Source organism: Panicum hallii, chromosome 6 (genome assembly GCF_002211085.1).
Source record: "Panicum hallii strain FIL2 chromosome 6, PHallii_v3.1, whole genome shotgun sequence".
NCBI classification, from domain to species: Eukaryota; Viridiplantae; Streptophyta; class Magnoliopsida; order Poales; family Poaceae; genus Panicum; species Panicum hallii.
This window is the reverse complement of record NC_038047.1, coordinates 13,174,836-13,199,730: the sequence shown is the minus strand read 5'-3', so window position 1 is coordinate 13,199,730 and position 24,895 is coordinate 13,174,836.

The window sequence follows — 24,895 nt, the reverse complement described above, 5'->3', positions numbered from 1 at the left end:
TCGGGTACCTTTCAGAATCGGCTATAAGAAGCCGATTGCCACGTTTAACAGATTAGATCTACTAACATGTGAACATTTCGCACGAATCCGATAGAAAAGGTAAAGCATGTTATGTAATTGCCAGGCTAACCCGATCTGCGATGGTAAAAGCTTTCACCGTACAACCGGAACATCCCACGCGTGGTTAAGCCTAACGAACATGAAAGATAACAATACGCTAACCTGAAGAGAGGCCTAAAAACTAACCAGCAAGTCGATTTCCGGAACAATCCCTCGTTGGGTTACCATAAGGCACCAAACATGCAGCCGAAACATTTAACCCGTTTGAAGGGCCTAATCATACGGATGTTAAACCAATTCCTTGTAACACAAAGAACTACCATAACAGATTAAATCTACTAAGCAATAACAGAGCAAGGCGCTGCACTTGCACCTGAGATCACGTACAAGAGCAGCTAAACAATTACAGATAGCAAGCAAAACATGGATCTACTATTCAAAACTATGCAGCATCATAATCGTTTAAGATAACTAGTGTTATTCGCTATTAAAAACGCTTCAGTACGAGAAACACAAAGATAAATAGATAAACGTGACACTGCTCCGATCATGCAGAACATGATCGGAGCAGCACGTCGATTACCTAGAGAAAGCCCTTGGGGAAGGGGTGGCGATGCGCCGAGAGTTTGTTGTGAATGCTTGATTGATTTATTGAATCTCACGATACATATTTATAGTCCGGAGACTTGATCTTTCTAACTAACCCTAGCTGATTACGATACAATCTCTAACTTACTATATTTAAACTATCCTTAGATACACGGCCATCCTGGCCCTTAACATGTTCGCACAGAAGCCGATTCGCAGACCATTACGATGATTTCTTTCAGCCCATGTTGCTCTTGGCCCATCCCTTGGCCCAATCAAATTATGGCGATAACAGCTAAGCAGATGGGAATACGGTCATGTAGTTGCGCTACAGACGTATGTCCTGCACATTGGATGTGCGTATGGTCCTGCAGTCGCTTGTGGTGGCATTGTTCCATGACCCGGAATGAAAGGCAAACGGTTGCTTCGGAACGACCTATCGGTGTTCCAAGCGTGTGAGTTAGGTTGACCTTGCAAGGGTTGAAATTTGATTCAGAATCGTCCGTTTCTCGTGAAGATTGAGACTGCTTAATTCTTCTGCCACATAGAGTAACAAGAGAAATCTTATGATGAGTAATACTGAGGTATGTTTAAAGAGGTTCTACCTTGCTTGAATAGTTATAGGTGCTTACCTAGAATAATTAAAGGAATTAGAAACTGAAAGCTAAAACTTGAAAGTAAGGATCTACTCTTTGTTGCTTTTCAGTAAAAGCTAAACCTAGGACCTTTGCAAAGCCTTCATGGACTAGTTACACGCTAAGTATACCCTTATTCCGGGTAAGCCTTGCTGCGTATTAGAGTACTCAGCCTTGCAATATGATTTTATTTCAGGACATGCCTCTGAAGACCCTACCTTTCCCATGCCTTGGCCCTGTGCTTCGCCTGATGGTTGGTCAGTGGAGTGGGACCCGTCCCCGGCCAACACCGATCATAATGAATGATGTCACACCATGGCTTAGCATGATGTCCCTACTGATGATGTGTATAGTTATCGTACTTTGAATTCCGCTGCTGTGATCTTGAATTTTTAATCTGGCTTGTAATAATGACTCACGGTTTGGAACCTATGCTACTCTGAAAACTTTTGTAATATAAGTGCTTGTGATGTAAAATATGATGGTGATTGTATCTCTGGACTCACCTTCATGCGAGGTACCTTGTTGGATCCTGCTTTCGGTGGTTTATCGGGACGTTACCCGATAGGCCAAGGAGTTACACTATTTGAAGCACGATTGGAGCCCTTGAGAGAGGACTTACGTACTTGAGCCAGTGTAATTCAGGTTGGTTCTGCCATAGAAAACACTCATACTTTTCTTCTCCCTGGGCTAGCTATTGCTTGATGATTATGTAGATGTGCCCTAATGATACTATCTTGAAGTGTGGGTTCAACTGCTATATGGTTCAAACTACCTTGAGGAATAATCTCAAGATTGAGCTTTCTCATTTCCCAGCAGAGAGTTTCACAGAAGGCTTCTATTGATAGGCAATGGCAATGCGCTTTGCGGCTGACTGCATCCGCAACCACATTGGCCTTGCCTGGATGACAGTGCACTTCTAGAACATAATCTTTTATAAGCTCTAGCCAATGTTTTTGTCTCATATTTAGATCTGCTTGTGTAAAAATATACTTGAGACTCTTATGGTCAGTGTAGATATTGCACTTAGCACCCATAAGATAATGTCTCCAGATCTTAAGAGCATGGATAACAGTTTTAAGCTTAAGATCATGGGTAGGATAGTTCTGTTCATGAGTCCTGAGTGCTCATGAGGCATAAGCAATTACTCGGTTGTTTTGCATGAGTACACAACCAAGTCCGATGCCCGACGCATCGCAATAGATATCAAAAGGTTTGGAATTATCTGGCTGAGCCAAAACTGGAGCAGTAGTTAGATGTGCTCTTAGAGTGTGAAATGCTTCTTCACATTTCTCATTCCAAGAGAATTTAACTTCTTTCTTCAGCAATTCTATCATTGACTTGGCTATTTTAGAGAAGTCAGGGACGAAACAACGAGAATAGCCAGCAAGACCAAGAAAACTATGGATCTGATGGACTGAAGTAGGGGGCTTCCAATCCACCACTACCTGGACTTTACTCAGATCAACAGAAATGCCATCACTGGAGATGGTGTGACCCAAAAATTTAACTGTATCTAGCCAAAATTCACATTTGGAGAATTTGGCATACAAGTGGTGTTCTCGCAATCTATAAAGAATAATATGAAGATATCTAACATGATCTTCTAGATTTTTGAAATAGATTAGAATATCTTCAATGAATAGTATGACAAATTTATCGAGCTCCCGCACAAAGACAGAGTTCATCAGATACATGAAATATGCTGGGGCGTTGGTAAGACCAAAAGACATAACCAGATATTCATAAAGTCCATATTTGGTGGAGAATGCTGTCTTTGGGATGTCGCTGGGCTTAATCTTTATCTGGTGATATCCAGAGCGAAGGTCAATTTTGGAAAATATCTTGGATCCAGCTATTTGATCGAACAAGATATCAATACGGGGAAGAGAATATTTGTTTTTGATGGTTACTGCATTGAGGGGTCCATAGTCCACACATAGTCTGAGGCTATGGTCCTTTTTCTTCACAAACAGGGCTGGGCATCCCAATGGTGAAACACTTGTATGAATAAAACCTTTATCAAGAAGGTCCTAAAGTTGAACTTTTAATTCTGCTGGCTCATTGGGTGGCATACGATATGGTCTTTTAGAGATGGGGGTTGTACTGGGTTGTAGCTCTATAATAAACTCAATGTCCCTATCAGGAGGTATCCCGGGCAAATCATTCGGAAAAACATCTGGGTACTCACATACGACACAGATGTCCTCAAGCTTGATCCCTTCTATGGTATAAACGCAAGAATTGATAACCTCCCGATGTGGAAGATATAGAATAGTAGCTCTGTTATCAGGTGAGTCTATCCCAACTGCTCGGGAAGAGATATCTAATGATACTTGGTGCCTAGTCATCCAATCCATACCTAGTAGGATATCCATTCCTTCTAGGTTTAACAAAATTAAATCTGTCTTTATCAGGTTGCTACCCAATTGAATTGGCACGTCTCTACAGATTTGATTTGAAGAAATTTTACCGCTAGGAGTCGCTATCATATATGTTCCGTTAGTATTATAGAAATCCAAGCCTAGTTTTGTTCCAAACTTTGGACTGATAAAGCTATGGGTTGCACCGGAATCAAAAAGTATAACTGCAGGTTGATGGTGTATAGTGAAAGTACCCGTCATTATTGGTGCACCCTTCGGAAGTTCGGAGAGAGTTGTGAAATTCACCCTCCCTTGGCGGACTTGTACAGTTTGCTTCTTGCCTTTGCCCTTCCTGCTCAGATTAGAAGTCTGCCCTTGGAATGATTTCCTTGGTTGAGGGCAATTTTTGATGAAATGCGATGAGCTACCGCAATTGAAGCAATGATTGTTGTTGTTTCCCTAGTTGAACTGCGGAAAGCTCGGCCTTGATCCAAGCAGTTGCTGCTGCTGTTCAGGATGAGGCACTGGTGGCTTGTTGAATCTAGACTGCTGAGGGGGTTTAGCTATCCATCTGCCTGACTGATTGTTTCGGAGTGGGGCTCGTGGAGATGTATTCTGGACTAACCGTTACCTCGGGTGTCGACCACTCGAGGGTCCAGTGGGTATCTTTCGCTTCTTCTCAGCCCGATGGGCTGAAATGCAATCTTCCTGAGTAATCGCCATGTTGATCAGCTCATTGAAGGTGTTCAGACCATGACGGAAACAATCTCGGTGTTTGCATGATAACCCACATACCGACACAGGTGATTGAAAGCTTGTGTGTACTGCATTACAGTGCGGGTTCCCTGGGTAAGAGCAAAAAATTCATTGAGCTTCCGCTCAATGAGCCCTTCAGGAATATGATGTGCCCTAAAGGCAGTCCGAAACTCTTCCCATGTGACTACATGTCCATCTGGCTGCATGGCATAATAATGATCCCACCAAATGCGAGCAATGCCACAAAATTGCTATGCTGCAAAGAGTGCCTTGTTTGTTTCAGAACATGGTGCGGACAGTAGTGCGAACTTGGACTCAATAGTGCAGAGCCACGCATCCGCATCAAGAGGCTCTTCGATCTTATGGAAAAGTGGGGGCTGCGTGCTGAAGAAGTCTTGGTAATTAGCAGAGGGATGTTCATCACGACCTTGTTGTTGATGACGAAACTGGTTCTGCTGTGCCTGCACTAGCTGATCAAGAAGTTCAGTCTGTCGTGCCATTACTTCTGCTAGATTTGGTGGTGGTGGTGGCGGTTGTTGGGAACTGCTAGCCTGGTCCATCCTCTAACCTTTAGGTGTTCCACGCGTAGCACCAACCATCTTGAAAAATGGAAGATGTCCATTAGAAATCACCAATACTTGCTTCCATTCTCAAAAATATACCGCACAAAATATATGCAAGTAAAAATCCGAAACACAAGATAGATAGCTCAACAGATAACCAGACAGGAAACTCGGGTGATAGATCATAAACTGGTAGTCATTACTATGTTACATCTCGGTAGTCTACTAACTACAAATCAAGCCATGCCTACACATGCCACATATAATACAACAAGTGGCCCTTAGGTCAAACTAATCTGCTCACTCCCTATGTCACACTATACTACACTAAGTGCACCTAGAATGTCGACGATTTGGAAGAGACTAGAAATCGTCGAGGTTGCCCACAGACGACTGGCTGCCGTAAGAAGAACGATTGGGCTGAGAATTAGGTTTGGGATCTCCATGCTCGGAATCAAGATCGGAAACTCCTTCAATCTCTTCCGAGTCTTCTTCTTCATCTTCACTTTCAAACTCCTCAGGTGCAATAGGAGGCGCCGGCTGCTCATGAAGCATACCGATATGGGCGATAGCGTCGTCAAGCTCAAGAGTAAGGTCATGGACTTGCTCTTGGAGAAACTCAATGATAGTGTTGCACTGAATGATTAATGTATCACTCTCAATGATCTGATCCTCTCGGTGAGTGATGGTTTCAACCCGCTGTGCGATAACCTCATCTTTACCGGTGATCGTGGCTTGGAGCTCTTCAATCTGGGTAATCTGCCGGTTAATATTTCTGCGGTAACCTTGGGCTATACTTGTCATCTGGCTCATACCGCGGCGCTGAAGTATCTGATAACGGTACCATACGTTCATAAACCTGACTGTAGCACGTAGCGTCTCTTCTGTCAAATCTCCTAGTAAGTGTCCAAAGTGTGAGCCTCGGAAAGTTCACTCGGGGTCATGAGAATCTGCTATAGGGTACAAACCAATAGGATACTCGAAAACTTCATCTAGATGCTGATCATAAAAAATGGTGATAGCTTCAAAAGCTGCTGCTTCAAAAGTGTCTGCTAGACGGTGACCAACCACATCAATCTCGATGGGCTACCATAGGGATCGAGATGGATGTTGGGGAATAGTCATCTTCATTCTGCACCGAGGAACACCCTCTTCACTATACTCCACTCCATCATATGGCAGTGGCTTAGTGCAGCTGAACAACTGAAGTGAATCCCACAAGAAACGTGGAAAACCCTCCCAATGCAAGGTATTGGTGTGAGCATGTTCCTCGTGGTCCCAAAAGATCTTCAGAAAATCCACCATCTGAAGCAAAGATTCAAATGGTAAGGTTGCAAGTTTTCAACAAAAATGCTTTGAGAAAACTGCAGGAAAAATGTGAGTCAGACTCATGAAATAGCTGGAATGCAGCTACCCTGCTAAGAACTCACAAGGTAAATGGAACGAGACAACCGATTCTGGTAATAGCAAAGGCTAGAAATCAGATGGATGATATAGATCTTGAGGATGAAACAATAGATGCCGACATACTAAACCCTAAGACTATCCGTATGACCATTTCAAGACTGCACTTGTGATAAGCAACACTCTGGATATACTTAAAACAACAAGCAATTTATTTCATTCACTTTGTTTAATCAATAAGTATGCAAGCACGTACTACCTGTCCTCACAACCAAAAACAATTGCCAAATATTTTTGGACTTACGTGGTTAGTTTCGGTAGCATAGTATATATACGTCTCTCCCTATAATAGCTAGTCGAGAGATCCTATTCGTTCAGAACCTATCAAGTTGGGGTTAACGTAATTGTAGAAGAATCACAATTATATATCATGAAAGTATTCCCAAACATTACTCTTCACTTATAGAAACAGCATCTGTATAATTCCCACCATACAGACGACGTTAACATACGTTACTTTCGCAACGTATTCATGGGGATACCGTATAAAATGGGGGTATGGACAGGGATCACCATAATCTGTGCCTAACCATTTACTCCCAATATAATCAACTTATCGTTGATATATTAGCAGCATCTCAAGTAAGCCACTGCTTGAGAAACAGCGTTCGGTTTGCATCATCGATGGGAAGGCCAAACTCTCTCCGTTGGCTAAGGATCCTTACCCTCTTACCTTATCGTCGAATGCATCATTACAGAATACAAAGTTGATTGTGCTTGAAAGTAAGTTTTTTTTACAGAAATGTAGTGCTGGAAGTTAGAGTAGTACTATAAGCGTACTGTATAAATATATATGTTAGTAGCCACCTGATAACTCCCATATAAACCCCTAGGGCTTTACGTACTAAGCACAATCCTTAACGAAACCAACGCATTTTTTACAAAATACCTTGTTGGTCCAGTTTTATACTAAAAATATTTTTAAGGTCAATTATATCTCCGGTGTACACTTGTTAGCTCTGATACCAGTCTGTGGCAGAACCACTTGAATTATTCCGGCTCAAGTGCGCAGACCATCGCTATACAGGCGATATGACCTCAACGCACTTCAAACAGAATAACCCAATGGTCTGTCGAGTAATGTCCCGATGAAACCACCGGATTCCGGATCATTCAAGCGTACCTCACACGAAGGCGGGTCCAGAGATACAATCACCGTCACATTTTTACAACATAGGCATTAGTAGTTATTACAAACTGGGTTCTGATAGAGTACTGCAAAACCTAACTAAAACAAATCTATACTAGCATTGTTTGAAAACTTCAAGTTTTAACGGATATTATTTATTAATGGTAGCGGAAAAGAAACAACAACACGACTACTCGTCGCAAAGCAGGTACCATACTTAGCCCAAAGCATGGCGTCATTCCGAAGAGTCATTGCCAGCCGGGGACGGATCCCATTCCACGGACCAGCCAGGCGGTAAAGTGCAGGGCCAAGGAGAACTAGCAACTGAGTCCTCGAATGACATACCTGAAAACCACATTACTAGCAAGACTGAGTATACTAATACTCAGCAAGGCTTACCCATCAATTGGGTATACTTAGCCCATAACTAGAACATGAGAGGTTGAAAGGTTCTAGGTTTCTTTTGGTCAAAAACAACAAAGAGTATGTCCTTATTTCCATATTTTAGTTTTCAGATTCTAGTTCAATTAACCATTCTAAGTGAGCATCTATACTAGGGAAGCAAGTTAGGTATTACAACATACAACAATATTATTCCACCAACTCTTGCTCTTGTTACTCTATGTGGTAGAAGTATCTAGCAGTCCCAATCACCGCGAGAAACGGATGATTCCCGAATCGAATTTTATAACCTTGCAAGGGATCCTAACTCACACGCTCGGAAACTTTCCTTTCCGGGCAACCATTCCTCTCATATTCCGGGTCGTGGATCAGCGCCACCACAAGCGACTGCAGGACCATACACACATCCAATGTGCAGGACGTACCTCTACAGCGTGACTGCATGACCGTACTCCCGTCTGCTATGCAGAACGTACTCCCACACATCGGTGTGTGTGTACAGAAACCAAAATTTGAGCGGTGGGGGATATGTCCACTTGCTAGGCCAATCAGGTACTAGGCTTACCGCGTACTATATTTACAGTATGTGGTTAGTATTTTCAAACGCTTGACCACCACTACCACACACTTTGGCCTTATCAAATTGACCAACACAGATGGGGTACCATTCCAAGCCATGATACTGCACATAACCCCATCCGCGATCCTTATAGTGATTGCAAAAATAGTAAACAATCAACTCCTATATCGGGCGAGTGACAGGAAATCACTCGACTTCTGCCAGTCCTATTAGCAGAGCATTTACTGGATAAGGACTCAAAAACATTACATAGGTTCCTAGGTTTCATGCAACTAGGGTTTCATAACAACTCCTAGTACTTAATGCACAATATAGATATATATAACAATATAAGTGCATAATTTAGAATACTGGGTTGTGCACCAGGGCTTGCCTTCACTGGTGAGGCTGGGGTCAGCGATGTCAATATCTTCCGAACCTTGGTTCGAGGCTTCGGAAAGATCCTTGGCGACGTTTACTTGAGCTTCAGAAATACCCTTGTCGGGTTCCGGAATTAGCTCGTAGGTACTGTCGGCGAGTGTCGTCAAATCTACATGATATGCAATGATTTGAAGCAAATGGTTATTATTTTAATATTTTGTTTTCATGATAAAGTTGCAATCCAACAAGAATACATTTAGTACATCACGTCCAGACTTAACTAATTTGTACAAACAACAAAAAGATTTGAAAGAAATAAACGTAAGCAGAGTTTCTGGTGTAAAATTTTTATTCAAAACGGCTATTTGGTGAAGGTTACTACAGAGCTGATCGGATCTACTTCACAACATGTTTTTTAGATAGCTTATCTAGCCAATTGGGGTGTGCATCGGCTCGCCTAGCCAATACATGCTTAAGGTGTTAACCTAGGTAACGACTTGTGCGCACATCGGCTGTGATTTTTCTTCTGCAAAAGTAGCCGATAGAGGTGTAGCCGATCGACGTGTAGTCGATGGCCGTGCGGCTGATGGGTGTGTAGCTAACAGGTGTGTATCTTACAGATGTGTAGCCGATTGATTCGTGCTACTTTATAGGAAAGACCCTAGAAAGAAACAGAGACTTGCATTTGGGTCCCTAATTGACTTGAACAGAAGAAGTCGAGCGGCGGCGATCAAAATTCGGCGAGGAGGCTCACGGGCGGTGAGGAAAAGATGGAGAAAGAATACGTTTAGGGGCTCACAGCGGACTTGGGGTGGTTGGAATCGTAGAAGGGAAACTCGGAGGGGGCGGTTTGACTAGAGATAGAGCTGGCGCGGCGAGGTTCTGAGGGCGGTGACGGTGTTCCAGCGACTGGAGTGTAGGAAGGTGATGGAAAATTTGTCAGGGAGCTTCGGCATGGAGATGTGGTGCTGATGGTGCTCTTGTCAAGGGAGGAGAAGGGGTGGAACTTCGGTTCCACTAGAAATAGAACGGCGGCGGAGAGTGAGATCGCCAGCGCGTTGTTTTGGGCTGCGCGTGCACGGGAGGAGGAAGAAGAGCGGATCAGGAAGGGGCAATGAGATGTGGCGGTGCTGGTGGAGCATGAAATTGGAGAGGAGCAGCGGCGGAGACGGCTGACGGCGGTGGACAGAGGAGCTCCGGCGAAGTAGTCGAGCGGGGGAAAAGAACAGGAATGCGGGTGCGCGCGAGGGGATAGAAGAAGGGAGAAGTTCATTAGGCGTGTTCCCAAGCTAAAAAGAGGTGCGCGGACGGGCGGCAAGCAGCTACTGGTGGTCGACAGCACACGTGGCGGCTCGGGCGATAAGCGGCGTCACGCGTGAGCGCAAGGAGGAGCCAGCGGGGTCGGTTGAGCAGCGGGCAGGCGATCTGGGGGGCCAGGTGGCGCAGGAAGAGCAGTGAGTGGGTAGCTAGCGGCAGGGGAAAACACCGGTGATGGGCGGTGGGCGGCGCTGCAGAGAAACAGAGAGGGGGAAGAAGGAGGAAGAAGACCAGGAACTATTCGTAAATTTTGCAAAAGTTCAAGGAGTTCACTGTAAAGTAAAATTTTCTTCCAAACTATAGCTCTAATGAAAATATGACCAAAATCAAAATTGTAGAGCTTAAAAAGAACTACCACTTTGCTTTAGGGTCCAGCTTCAAAATAGTTAAGGTTTTGAAATCATTTTTAAAAATCAACAAATCATTCAATTTCAAATAAATCCAAAATAAGTTTTACCCCCTCAATGAAGCCCTGGAGTATTTACACTTCTTACAGTGGTTAAAGAGTGAAAACTCACATTTGCAAATCAACCCTTCATACATTTTGAAATTACCTCTCATTTATACACAATTTACAAAAAAACCATAATTTTTTCCAATATTACAAAAATACCCTTTAACGTGTATTAAGTTTTTAAAGGCATTCATCAAAACAAACACAAACATCACACAACTTCATACTAGAAATTAGTGTGCCTAACTCCTAAGTACCTGAAATGTCACAGCCTCTCTCTCTAAAAAGAATCTCGTCCTGAGATTCCGGAACAGAATGGAATTGAGAGATTAAATACTTGGTTTGGCTCTAAGGAAGTTTGGAAAGCTATACTGAAGATAAGATTCAGTTTCCCAAGTCACTTCTTCTTCAGTGTGATGGTTCCATTGGATCTTAAACATTCTAATTATTTCTCTTCCTGTGCTTCTTTCTTTGGTATCTAGTATTCTGATCGGATGTTCGGTATAAGATAGGTCTGACTCGATTTTGATGGTTTGGAAATTGATGACCTCGGTAGGGATTTTGATGCATTTCTTAAGCTGAGATACATGGAAGATATTATGAATGGCTGCTAGCTGAGGAGGAAGTTGAAGATGATAAGCTATGGGTCCACAAGCTTCAAGAATTTCAAAAGGTCAAACGTATCGAGGAGCGAGTTTTCCTTTTATACCAAATCGTTGAACACCTCGGGTAGGTGATACCCTTAGATATACAAAGTCACCAACTTCAAACTGCAATGGTTTCCTTCGTTTGTCCGCGTAGCTCTTTTATTGAGATTGGGCTGCCTTTAGATTACTTTGAATGATTTTCACTTTTTCTTCTGCTTCAGTGACAAGATCGGATCTAAAGATTTTACGTTCACCGATTTGAGACCAACTCAAAGGAGTTCGGCATCAATGACCGTATAATGCTTCAAAAGGAGCCATTTTTAGACTCGACTGATAACTGTTATTGTAGGAGAATTCTGCCAAAGCTACGCATTTATCCCAATTTTTGTCATATTGGATTACACAAGCTCTAAACATATCCTCTAGGATTTGATTTATCCTTTTTGTTTGACCGTCTGTTTGTGGATGATACGCAGAGCTTCGAATTAATTTGGTTCCAAGAGAGTGTTGGAGTTGCTCCCAGAAACGAGCAATGAACTGTGCTCCACGATCAGAAATGATTGTCTTAGGTACTCCATGAGATGAACGATTTGGTCCAGATAGATCTCGGCATACTTTTTAGCATTGTAAGTAGTATGCACGGGAAGAAAATGGGCGGTTTTGGTTAATCGATCAACGATTACCCAAATAGAATCATGCCTCTGGGAAGTGTTGGATAAGCTAACGATAAAATCCATGCTGATATCTTCCCACTTTTAAGAAGGAATGGGTACAGGTTGAAGAACACCAGCAATCTTTAATTGACTGGCTTTAACTCTTTGGCAAATATCATACTCAGAGACATATCTTGCAATTTCTCTTTTCATGCAAGTCCACCAAAAGTTTTGTCTCAGGTCTTGCTACATTTTGGTACTGCTAGGGTGCATAGAGAACTTGGACAAATGTGCCTCGTCCAAAATCTGCTTACGAAGCTGATGGTCCTTGGGTACAACAACACATCCCTTGAACCATAGAATCCCTTTATGATCTACTTGAAAACACTCATACTTTTCTTCTCCCTGGGCTAGCTATTGCTTGATGATTATGTAGTTGTGCCCTAATGATACTATCTTGAAGTGTGGGTTCAATTGCTATATGGTTCAAACTACCTTGAGGAATAATCTCAAGATTGAGCTTTCTCATTTCCCAGCAGAGAGTTTCACAGAAGGCTTCTATTGATAGGCAATGGCAATGTGCTTTGCGGCTGACTGCATCTGCAACCACATTGGCCTTGCCTGGATGATAGTGCACTTCTAGATCATAATCTTTTATAAGTTCTAGCCAATGTCTTTGTCTCATATTTAGATCTGCTTGTGTAAAAATATACTTGAGACTCTTATGGTCAGTGTAGATGTTGCACTTAGTACCCATAAGATAATGTCTCCAGATCTTAAGTGCATGGATAACAGCTGCAAGCTTAAGATCATGGGTAGGATAGTTCTGCTCATGAGTCCTGAGTGCTCGTGAGGCATAAGCAATTACTCGGTTGTTTTGCATGAGTACACAACCAAGTCCAATGCCCGACGCATCGCAATAGATATCAAAAGGTTTGGAATTATCTGGCTAAGCCAAAACTGGAGCAGTAGTGAGGTGTGCTCTTAGAGTGTGAAATGCTTCTTCACATTTCTCAATCCAAGAGAATTTAACTCCTTTCTTTAGCAATTCTATCATTGACTTGGCTATTTTAGAGAAGTTAGGGATGAAACGATGAAAATAGCCAGCAAGACCAAGAAAACTACGGATCTGATGGACTGAAGTAGGGGGCTTCCAATCCACCACTTCCTGAACTTTACTCGGATCAACAGATATGCCGTCACTGGAGATGGTATCACCCAAAAATTTAACTGTATCTAGCCAAAATTCACATTTGGAGAATTTGGCATACAAGTGGTGTTCTCGCAATCTCTGAAGAATAATATGAAGATGTCTAACATGATCTTCTAGATTTTTGGAATAGATTAGAATATGTTTGATGAATAGTACGATGAATTTATCAAGCTCCGGCATAAAGATAGAGTTCATCAGATACATGAAATATGCTGGGGTGTTGTTAAGACCAAAAGACATAACCAGATATTCATAAAGTCCATATCTGGTGGAGAATGCTATCTTTGGGATGTCGCTGGGCTTAATCTTTATCTAGTGATATCCAAAGCGAAGGTCAATTTTGGAAAATGCCTTGGCTCCAGCTAATTGATCGAACAAGATATCAATGCGGGCAAGAGGATATTTGTTTTTGATGGTTACTGCATTGAGGGGCCGATAGTCCACACATAGTCTGAGGCTATGGTCCTTTTTCTTCACAAACAGGGCTGCGCATCCCCATGGTGAAACACTTGTATGAATAAAACCTTTATCAAGAAGGTCCTGAAGTTGAACTTTTAATTCTGCCGGCTCATTGGGTGGCATTCGATAGGGTCTTTTAGAGATGGGGGTTGTACCGGGTTGTAGCTCTATAATAAACTCAATGTCCCTATCAGGAGGTATCCCGGGCAAATCATCCCGAAAAACATCTGGGTACTCACATACGACAGGGATGTCCTCAAGCTTATCCCTTCTATGGTGTAAACGCAAGAATTGATAACCTCCCGATGTGGAAGATATAGAATAGTAGCTCTGTAATCAGGTGAGTCTATCTCAACTGCTCGGGAAGAGATATCTAATGATACTTGGTGCCTAGTCATCCAATCCATACCTAGTAGGATATCCATTCCTTCTAAGTTCAACAAAATTAAATCTGTCTTTATCAGGCTGTACCCAATTGAATTGGCACGTCTCTACAGATTTGATTTGAAGCAATTTTACCGCCAGGAGTCGCTATCATATATGTTCCTTTAGTATTATAGAAATCCAAGCATACTTTTGTTCCAAACTTTTGGACTGATAAAGCTATGGGTTGCACCAGAATCAAAAAGTATAACTGCAGGTTGATGGTGTAGAGTGAAAGTACCCGTCATTGTTGGTGCACCCTCAGGAAGTTCGGAGAGAGTTGTGAAATTCACCCTCCCTTGGCGGACTTGTACAGTTTGCTTCTTGCCTTTGCCCTTGCTGCTCGGGTTAGAAGTCTGCCCTTGGAATGATTTCCTAGATTGAGGGAAATTTTTGATGAAATGCGATGAGCTGCCACAATTGAAGCAACGATTGTTGTTGTTTCCCTGGTTGAACTGCGAAAAACTCGGCCTTGATCCAAACTGTTGCTGCTACTGTTCAGGCTGAGGCACTGGTGGCTTGTTGAATCTAGACTGCTAAGGGGGTCTAGCTATCCATCTGCCTGACTGATTGTTTTGGGTGGGGCTCGTGGAGATGTATTCTGGACTAACCGATACCTCGGGGGTTGAGCACTTAAGGGTCCAGTGGGTATCTGTGGCAGAACCAACCTGAATTATACCGGCTCAAGTACGCGAGTCCTCAATGAAAGGGCTACCTCGCACTTCAAACGGTATAAGACTATTGGTCTGTCGGGTAACGTCCCGATGAACCACCGAACGCAGGATCCAACAAGGTACCTCACACGAAGGTGAGTCCAGAGATACAATGCCAAAATAATTTACACCACAGGCAGTTATATTACAAAAATATACAGAATAACATTTGTTCTCACTGAGGAGAGTTTATTACAACACAAGTTTAAGTTTCTGGTTAAAACAGCGGAGTTTGAAAAGCGTAGTTAATATACACGACGTCATTACAGATATTATGCTAGCCCTGGCATAATATCACTCGGCGGAGTCTGTGTTGGCCGGGGACGGATCCCATTCCACGGACCAACCATCAGGCAAAGGGTAAGGCCACGGTGTAATGAACGCGGGTTCCTCAGAAGGATTACCTGAAGTAAATAAATGAAAGCAAGGCTGAGTATACTAATACTCAGCAAGACTTACCCGGAATTGGGTATACCTTAGCCCATAACTAAACTCATGAAGGCTTTTAGCTTTAGGTAGAGTTTTCAGCTGAAAAGCAACAAAGAGTAGATCCTTATTTCCAACTTTTAGCTTTCAGGTTCTAGTTGATTAACCATTCTAGGTAAGCACCTATAACTAATCAAGCATGGTGAAATCTTTAATCAAGCACCATCTTTGATAATCATAAAGTTACACTTGTTACTCTATGTGGTAAAGGGAATAAGCAGTCTCATACATCGTGAGAGGCGGACGATTCTGAATCGAGATTCAACCCTTGCAAGGTAAACCTAACACACACGCTTGGAACACCACAGGGTTGTTCCGAAGCAACCGTTTACCTTTCATTCCGACTCGTGGATCAGATCCACCACAAGCGACTGCAGGTCATACGCACATCCAAAGTGCAGGACGTACGTCTGTAGCGCGACTACAAAACCCGTACTCCTGGTTGCCCAGCAACACGTATGCCTACACGTCGAACAGAGTAACCAAAAGAAGCAAATACATGTGGTGGGGGGTATGTCCACTCCTCGGGCCGATCGGTTACTAGGCTTACCGCTTACCATATTTCACGGCATGTGGCTAGTACTTTCAAACGCTTAACCACCGCTACCACACACTGCGACCTTATCAAATTCCACAACACAGACGGGGTATCATCTCAACCATGATACCTCATAAAACTCCCGTCCGGTATCCTTATAGTGATAGCAGGAATGTAAACATTATAATTTCCTATATCGCGCGAGTGACAGGAAATCACTCGACTTCTACCGGTCCTATAAGCAGAGCAACTAGTCGGACTCCAATTCTAGTGTTCATTACATTGGTTCCTAGAATAATGCAACTAAGTTTTCCAAACAACTCCTAAGAACTTAATGCATACAAATATATGTACATAATATAGGTTGCAGTGTAGTAAAGTAGGGGTTATGTCCGGGGCTTGCCTTCGCTAGCAGGGTTGGGGTTAGTCAAAATATTTTCTTCCGAACCTTGGTTCGGGGCTTCAGAGAAATCCGCGACGAGATTTCCGAGGTCTTCAGAATACCCTCCTTCTTGTTCCGGAATTAGCTGATAGTCCCCGTCAGCGAGAGTGGTCGATTCTACATGTTATGCACAATGAAGTTTAATGGATGCATACATTTGTAGTTCAGTTCACGATAAAGTTGCAATCCAACATAAGAAAAATTACATTACGACGATAATCTAACTACCCCGTACTGGGCAGTCATTTATCGAGTACTAATTAAACTAACTAGTCTCGTTAGGCAACCGGGGTGGGTTACCCTGAACATCCAATTTATCTATATTGGGTAGTGTATCTAATTACCTTAAGCAACACTACACACTCTTAGCAATTCCCATTTATTAGCTAAATACTGTAATTAACTTTAGGTTATTATCTAATTATGGTTAACCTTGAATTAATCTTAGGCAAATTATAAATTAGTAAAATTAAAGTAATACTTATGGAAATTACCCTAAGTGGGTTTAATTGAAATAACATTACTCTAGATATTTTATACAATAAATAACAATTTACTTAATTTTAAACAAGATCAAAATGTGAAATTTCAAAGTGTAATTATAACTAGAGTTTTATATTAAAATTAGGGTTTAAAACTTAAAGACATCATAAACTACTTAAGTCTAGCATACCAAAAAGGTTTCATAAATTTTCATGCATTCTAATTATTATTTATGATTTATCTTGAAATTTAAGTTTGAATTTATAACTCAAATTATATTAGGTTTCTGTTTCTCAAATTTTTATGTTATATTACACTCATAAAGACTAGACTATAGTAAAAATTTCATCCCTAAATATGCATAGATACTTCTAAAATTAAATTGCCAAGTTTTTGTTAACTTATAACAAAAGTAACTAAATACCTTAGCTAGAAAGCTGATCTAGGCCTCAAGAATTTACACAGAGCTATTTACATTACCTACAACACATGCTCCAAAAACTAACAGCAACAAGACTATGGATCACAAGAGTTAATTAATGCATGCTTTTACTAGTATTTAAAATACAGAACAAACCATGTACTTTCATGGCATGGTGATAAAATAAAAGTTGCAGAGCTTATCATAAGGTTTCTAACCCAATCAATTTCGTATTTTTCTGATTTTTCTACTGTTTTCTATGCATTTTCAAAGTTCACAGCAGAGAGCTCAAAGAAGGTTTACAAAACAGTCCCTAGAATTAGCACAAAACCCCCCAAACTTTCGTTTCTTTTAACCCGCAGTCCTTCCCCCAATCCCCCCCCCTCGGTCAAGGTAACAACCCGACGTTGACCGGCCTATTCCGGCGACGGCGAGCTCTAGGGATGGGAACCGAGGGTTGGAGAAGCATCTAGATACTCTTGCGCACCTGCTCGAGCCGGGAATTGGAGGGAGACGGCTCGAAGCGGCGGCGCGACGAAGTCCTGCGGCCGGCGGCGAGGTGGTTCGGTGGGGCAGTGCTTCAGTGCCTTTGGACAACGGTGGAGAGGTCGGGGAGTTGCCTGAGGGTGTGCTGGAGCTCAGGTCAAGGTCAGCTGGAGCTGGGAAAGGCCGGAAGAGGAAGTCCCACGGTGAACCGCCACGGCGGCGACAGTAAAGCTCGGGGAGCTTGTCGGGAAGCCAAGGTGAGGCCTTAGACACCCAATGGATCGGTCGGGGGGCGTCGTGGGGGTGATGTGGTGCAGGCTAGAGCACAGGGGTGGCTTGAAACGGCTTGGTGTGGACTGCCCACGGCGGTGCCGAGGCGGCGCTAAGGGAAGAACAGCGCGTCGGCGCTACAGTGGTTGAGTGGGGAAATTGGTTGGTCGAACAGCTACGCGAGGATGCGGTGGAGCTAACGGCGAGGTGGGTGCAAGCGGAGCAGTTGCAGAGGAGTGGGACGACGGTGAGCTCGTGCTCGCCGGCGTTCGGGCGGCGATGGCTACGGCGTTCCGGGGGCTAGAGACGAGGAGCTAGCGTATGGATGGTTAGAATAGGTCGAGGAGATCCCAGTGGTGCTGATGCGCTCGCAAACATAGGAGCTGGCACTCGGGTTGGAGCTCGCCACGGCGGCAGCTCGGTGGCGGCCGCACGGCGACGGTGTGCGCGTGGCAGACGCGGAAGAGGCCAGGGGAAAAGAGGAGCCAAGGTGGAAGAGGTAGAGGGCGACGCGTGGGAGAGAAATGCAGCAGGAGGTGGCGCTTGGGGCGCGGTATCGCCGGCGAGCGGTGGTGGCAGGAGCGGAGCAGAGGTGAAGCAGCGCTGGTCAGAGGAGGAAGAAGCAGAGAGATGTCAGGAGGACTAGTTTGTGAATTCCAAAAATTCCAGGGACCCCTCTGTAAACTAAGATTTCCCATTGATAGAAAAGTCTAATGAGAAAGGTGTCTAAAGCAAAGTTGTAGAGAATTTCAATTCCTACAAAACTGCTTTAAGGTTCAAGTTCAAAATCTCAAAGACTATAGTTTTATTTTAAACTTTAGAGCGCCATTCAAATTATAAACTTTGTTTTGTAATTCAATCCTAATACTTTAATGCTTAGGGTCTTTTTGCAAGTTTTCCTGCAGTCATCATTACTAGTTCTTTTTACACTTTAGTCCTTAGGTAAAACTAAGTTTTACTTTTATCTTTTTACCATTTCACATGTAAGTCCTTATATGTTTGTATTAATTATACAAAGGTCCTTAGTTTCATATAAAGTCTATTTCCCTTTGTGTTTATTTAACCTTTGCTCTTTTCTTTTCTATAGCCATCTGAAATTTGACATTTAAGAACATTTTCACACACTTGCACATGATAATTTATAAAACTTATAATTTACAAATATACCCTTATTGCTTTGTACAACTTGTATACACTATATCCTGCTTACATATCTTACACCCAAACTTAGTATCTAGTTGTCTAACTACCTGGTTATCACAGCCTTCCCCCCTTAAAAAGAATCTCGTCCCGAGATTCCGAAGCTGAATAGAATTGAATGATTAGATTTGGGGATTGGCTTGAAGGAAGTCTGGAAAATTCCGTTGAAGATAAGACTCAGTTTCCCAAGTCGCTTCTTCTTCGGTGTGATGATCCCATACGATCTTGTACATCTTAACTGCCCTTCTTCTGGTGAATCTCTCCTTAGTATCCAGGATTCGAAGAGGTTGCTCGATGTACGAGAGATCTGGTTCAATCTCAATGGCACATGTCTCAACAATTTTCGTGGGTACTTTGATACACTTCTTAAGTTGAGAGACATGAAATACATCGTGAACAGCAGCCAATTGAGACGGAAGGCAAAGTTTGTATGCCACTGGGCCACAAACGTTGAGAATTTCAAAGGGTCCGACATATCGAGGTGCTAACTTCCCCTTTATGCCAAAGCGTTGGACGCCTGTGGTAGGTGATACTCGGAGATATACAAAATCTCCTATCTGGAATTGCAGAGGTTTCCTCCTCTTATCTGCATAGCTCTTTTGTCTGGACTGAGCGGTTTTAAGATTAGATTGAATAACCTTAACCTTATCTTCGGCTTCAACGACTAGGTCTGGTCCGAAGATCTTGCGTTCACCGGTCTCTGACCAACTCAAAGGAGTTCGACACCTGCGACCATATAACGCTTCGAAAGGAGCCATTTGAAGACTAGCTTGATAACTGTTGTTGTAGGCAAATTCAGCTAGAGCAAGGCACTTGTCCCAACTTGTACCATAGTGAATAATACAAGCTCGGAGCATGTCTTCAAGGATTTGGTTAACTCGTTCAGTCTGCCCATCAGTTTGGGGATGATACGCAGAGCTTCTAATCAATTTGGTCCCTAGAGCTGCTTGCAATTGTTCCCAAAATCGTGCAATAAATTGGGGCCCTCGATCAGATATGATGGTTTTTGGAACCCCATGCAATCGAATGATTTGTTCCAGATAGACTTCGGCATACTTCTTAGCAGAGTAAGTGGTATGCACCGGAAGAAAATGAGCTGTTTTTGTGAGTCTATCGATAATTACCCATATGGAGTCATGTTTTTGAGATGTGTTGGGAAGACCAACAATGAAATCCATGCTGATATCTGCCCATTTCCATGATGGTATGGGTAACGGCTGAAGCGTACCAGAGGCTTTTAAATGGCTAGCTTTAACTCTCTGGCACGTATCGCACTCAGACACATATTTAGCAATTTCTCTCTTCATTCTGGTCCACCAAAAATGTTGCCGAAGATCTTGATACATCTTGGTGCTACCAGGATGAATAGAGAATTTGGACAAATGTGCTTCGTCGAGAATTTGCTTACGAAGTTGATGATCCTTAGGTACAACAATCCGATCGTTGAACCATAGGATTCCTTGATGATCAGTGTGAAAACACCGATATTTAGCTTCTCCCTGGGATAGTTTGGATTTAATGATTTTGACACCCTCATCATGTAGCTGCGACATGACGATTTCATCCCGCAAAGTAGACTCAACGGAGATCAAGTTTAAACTACCTTGGGAAATAATCTCAAGATTTAGTCTCCGCATTTGATGGCAAAGAGTGTCATTAAAAGTGGATACGGTTAAACAGTGACAATGTGACTTGCGGCTAAGTGCATCCGCAACCACATTAGCTTTGCCTGGATGATAGTGTACCTCAAGGTCATAATCCTTGATTAACTCTAGCCAACGTCTTTGCCTCATATTTAAATCAGCCTGAGTGAAAATATACTTGAGGCTCTTATGGTCAGTGTAAATGTTACACTTAGCGCCCATAAGATGATGTCTCCAGATCTTGAGAGCATGAATAACTGCTGCCAATTCAAGTTCATGTGTTGGATAATTTTGCTCATGAGTCCGAAGCGCTCGGGATGCATAAGCAATAACCCGGTTGTTTTGCATAAGAACACAACCAAGGCCAATTCCAGAAGCATCGCAGTAGACATCGAAAGGCTGATTACTATCTGGCTGAGCTAGTACTGGAGCAGTCGTCAGAAGTTTTCTCAAAGTGTGAAATGCTTCCTCACACTTCTCGTCCCAACGGAACTTAACTTCTTTCTTGAGTAGCTCAGTCATGGGTTTAGCTATCTTGGAGAAGTCTGGAATGAATCGGCGATAATATCCTGCCAATCCAAGGAAACTTCGTATTTGATGGACGGAAGTGGGAGGATTCCAGTCCATAACTTCTTGAACTTTGATTGGATCAACCGATATGCCTTGACTAGAAATAGTATGTCCCAGAAATTTCACACTATCCAGCCAGAATTCACATTTTGAGAATTTGGCATAAAGGCGATGATCACGTAGTCGTTGAAGAACGACATGCAAATGATTAGCATGGTCTTCTTTGGTTCTGGAGTATATTAGAATATCATCGATGAAGACCACAACGAATTTATCAAGTTCCGGCATAAATACGGAGTTCATGAGATACATGAAATATGCCGGTGCATTTGTAAGTCCAAATGACATGACCAGATATTCATAAAGTCCATATCTGGTTGAGAAGGCCGTTTTTGGAATGTCACTAGGCCTGATCTTGATCTGATGATAACCGGAGTGTAAATCAATCTTGGAAAAGACCTTTGCTCCAGCTAATTGATCGAACAAGATATCAATGCGGGGAAGAGGATATTTGTTTTTGATAGTAACCGCATTGAGTGGACGGTAGTCGACACATAGCCTCAGACTATCGTCTTTCTTCTTGACGAAGAGAGCAGAACAACCCCAAGGTGAAGCACTGGGGCGTATATAACCCTTATCAAGAAGATCTTGTAGCTGAATTTTCAGTTCTGCCAATTCATTTGGAGGCATGCGATACGGCCTTTTTGAAATTGGAGCAGTGCCAGGTTGAAGTTCAATAATGAACTCGATGTCTCTATCTGGTGGCATTCCAGGCAAATCGTCTGGAAAGACATCGGGGTATTCACATATTATAGGAATATCCTTGACTTTAATATCTCTGATAGCATAAGTGCAGGGGTGTAGACATTCTGGCTGAGGCAAATAAAGGGTGGTGATCCCATAGTATGGTGATTCGATTTCAACAACTCGGGAAGATATGTCTAACTGTACTCGATGTTTAGTCATCCAATCGGTCCCAAGTATAATATCAATACCCTCCAATTGTAATAAAACCAAATCAGTTTTAACTTCAATGCTTCCTAACTGAAGTGGTACACTTTTAATCATTTGGTTGGAGGTAATTTTTCCTCCAGGGGTAGAGATCATATATGACCCCTGGATAGAACAGGATTCAAGTCCTAGTCGGGTTCCACAGTTGCTACTAATAAAACTATGTGTTGCTCCAGAGTCAAATAAAGTAACAACTGGTTTATGATGAATAGAAAATGTACCCGACATGACAGGAGCTCCGTCTGGAAGTTCTGCAAGAGTGGTGAAGTTGATTCGTCCTTGCCGAACTTGCATCACCGGCTTCTTGCCCTTATTCTGATTTCCCTGGGTGGAGCTCTGCCCTTGATTAGGTTTCTTAGGCCGCGGGCAATCTCGGATGAAATGGTCCGCACTTCCGCAATTGTAGCAGCGATAGTTGCTGCCTTTCTGTGGCACTTGCTGAATATTTGGCCGTGGGCCAGATTGTTGTGCTTGTTGCGGGGGCATAGGAGGTCCGAACCTTCCTTGCTGCTGAGGCGGCCTAAAAACCAATTTGCCCGTAGGAGCATTGCGTTGTGGTGCCCTGGGCGGCGTATTGGAAACAACCCGATACCTCGGTGGTTGAGCACTCGAGGGTCCAGCAGGGTTCTTCCGCTTCTTCTCGGCATAATGCGCCACAATACAGTCTTCTTGAGTTAATGCCATATTAACCAACTCACTGAAAGTATTAGCCCTCACAAGGTTCAGGCGTTCCTTGAGTTTGGTGTTAAGGCCTCGGCGGAAACGGTCTTGTTTCTTGGCATCATTATCGGCATGATACCCTGCATACTGACACAGATGATTGAAATTCTGTGCGTACTGCAGAACTGTATTGGCACCTTGGGTAAGAGCCAGGAATTCATTAAGCTTTCGTTCCAATAATCCGGCTGGAATATAATGTGCTCTGAAAGCGACCCGGAATTCATCCCAAGTGATGACATGGTCTGCGGGTTGCATGGCGTTAAAATTATCCCACCAGATTCGAGCAGCACCACGAAGTTGTTGAGCAGCAAAGGAAGCTTTGCTAGAGTCCGCACATGGTATGGTCAGGAGAGCGAACTTTGATTCAATAATATGGAGCCAGGCATCGGCATCCAATGGTTCCTCGGCCTTACTGAAGAAAGGCGGCTGGGTACTGAGGAAATCTTGGTAACTAGCCACAGGAGGATTGCGATCATCACGGCCTCCTCGGAATTGATGCTGCTGATTCTGCTGTGCTTGAACCAACAAATTAAGCAATTCCGTTTGCCGAGCCATGACTTCGGCAAGGTTGGGAGGAGGTGGTGGCGGTTGCTGAGAACCGCTGGCCTGATCAGCCCGGAAACCCTCCGGGGTTCCTCGTGTAGCACCGACCATCTGAAATAAAGGAGATGTCCATTATTAACCATATATCCTTACTCCCAATTTCAGAAGACATAACAATGCATATATTCCGCACAATCATCTCATCTCAGAATTAACGATAACGAACAAGATGATAAAACCGGAAATTATATTACATTGCTGACTCAGATAGTTTCCACTTCGCATGAAAGTTCACTACATAGGCCATCTATGTTATATCAAATGGCACGAGGTTTAACTACTTAACCTATTACATTCCTTTAGAGTACATCTCGAAAGTCGACGATTTACTAAAAATCGTCGAAATTTCCTACAGAAGACTGACTACCAGATAGGGAGTGATGGGGACTAAGAACAGGATCCCCATGCTCAGAATCAATCTCAGAGATACCCTCAATCTCCTCGGGGTCTTCTTCTTCTTCAGGTACTATGGGTATAGCGGGAAGTATCGGTTGCTGCTGCAATTCCTCAATGTGAGCCTGGGCATCATCAGCCACAAGTATCAGATCATGAATTTGTGCCTGTAGAAACTCAATAACAGTGTCACGCTGAGTGATAATATGATCACTCTCATTGATCTGATCTTCACGATGGAGGATTGTCTCATCTCTTGCTGCAATAATTTCATCCTTCTGAGTCACCAAAGCTTGTAATTCTTCTATTTGGGTTACTTGATGGTCAGCGTTCCGATAGTGGCTTTGAGCCACACCAGTTATCTGACTTACCCCATGACGCAGTAGCATTTGATAATGATATTGCACATCCATGAACCTGGTAACCATACGGACGGTTTCTTCAGCCAGATCTCCTAGCAGATGACCATGATGGTCTGTCCGAAAATCCCAGTCCGTATTACCCGGGTCTATGGTAGGAAATATCCCAATAGGATATGCGGCAACTTCAACTGGATGCTGATTGCAAAAGAGTTTGATAGCTTCTAAAGCAGCAGTTTCAAGAGTATCCACTAGACGATATCCAACCACTTCCACTTCTATGGGAGGCCATAAGGAGCAGAAAGGGTGTTGAGGAATTATCATCTTAACCCTACAGCGGGGAACTCCTTCTTCACGATACTCTACCCCATCATACAGAGGAGGCTCTGTATAATGAAACATACTCAAGGATTCCCACAAAAGACGAGGAAATCCCTCCGAATGTAAACCATTGGTGTGAAAGTGCCCCTCCTGATCCCAAAAGGTATTAG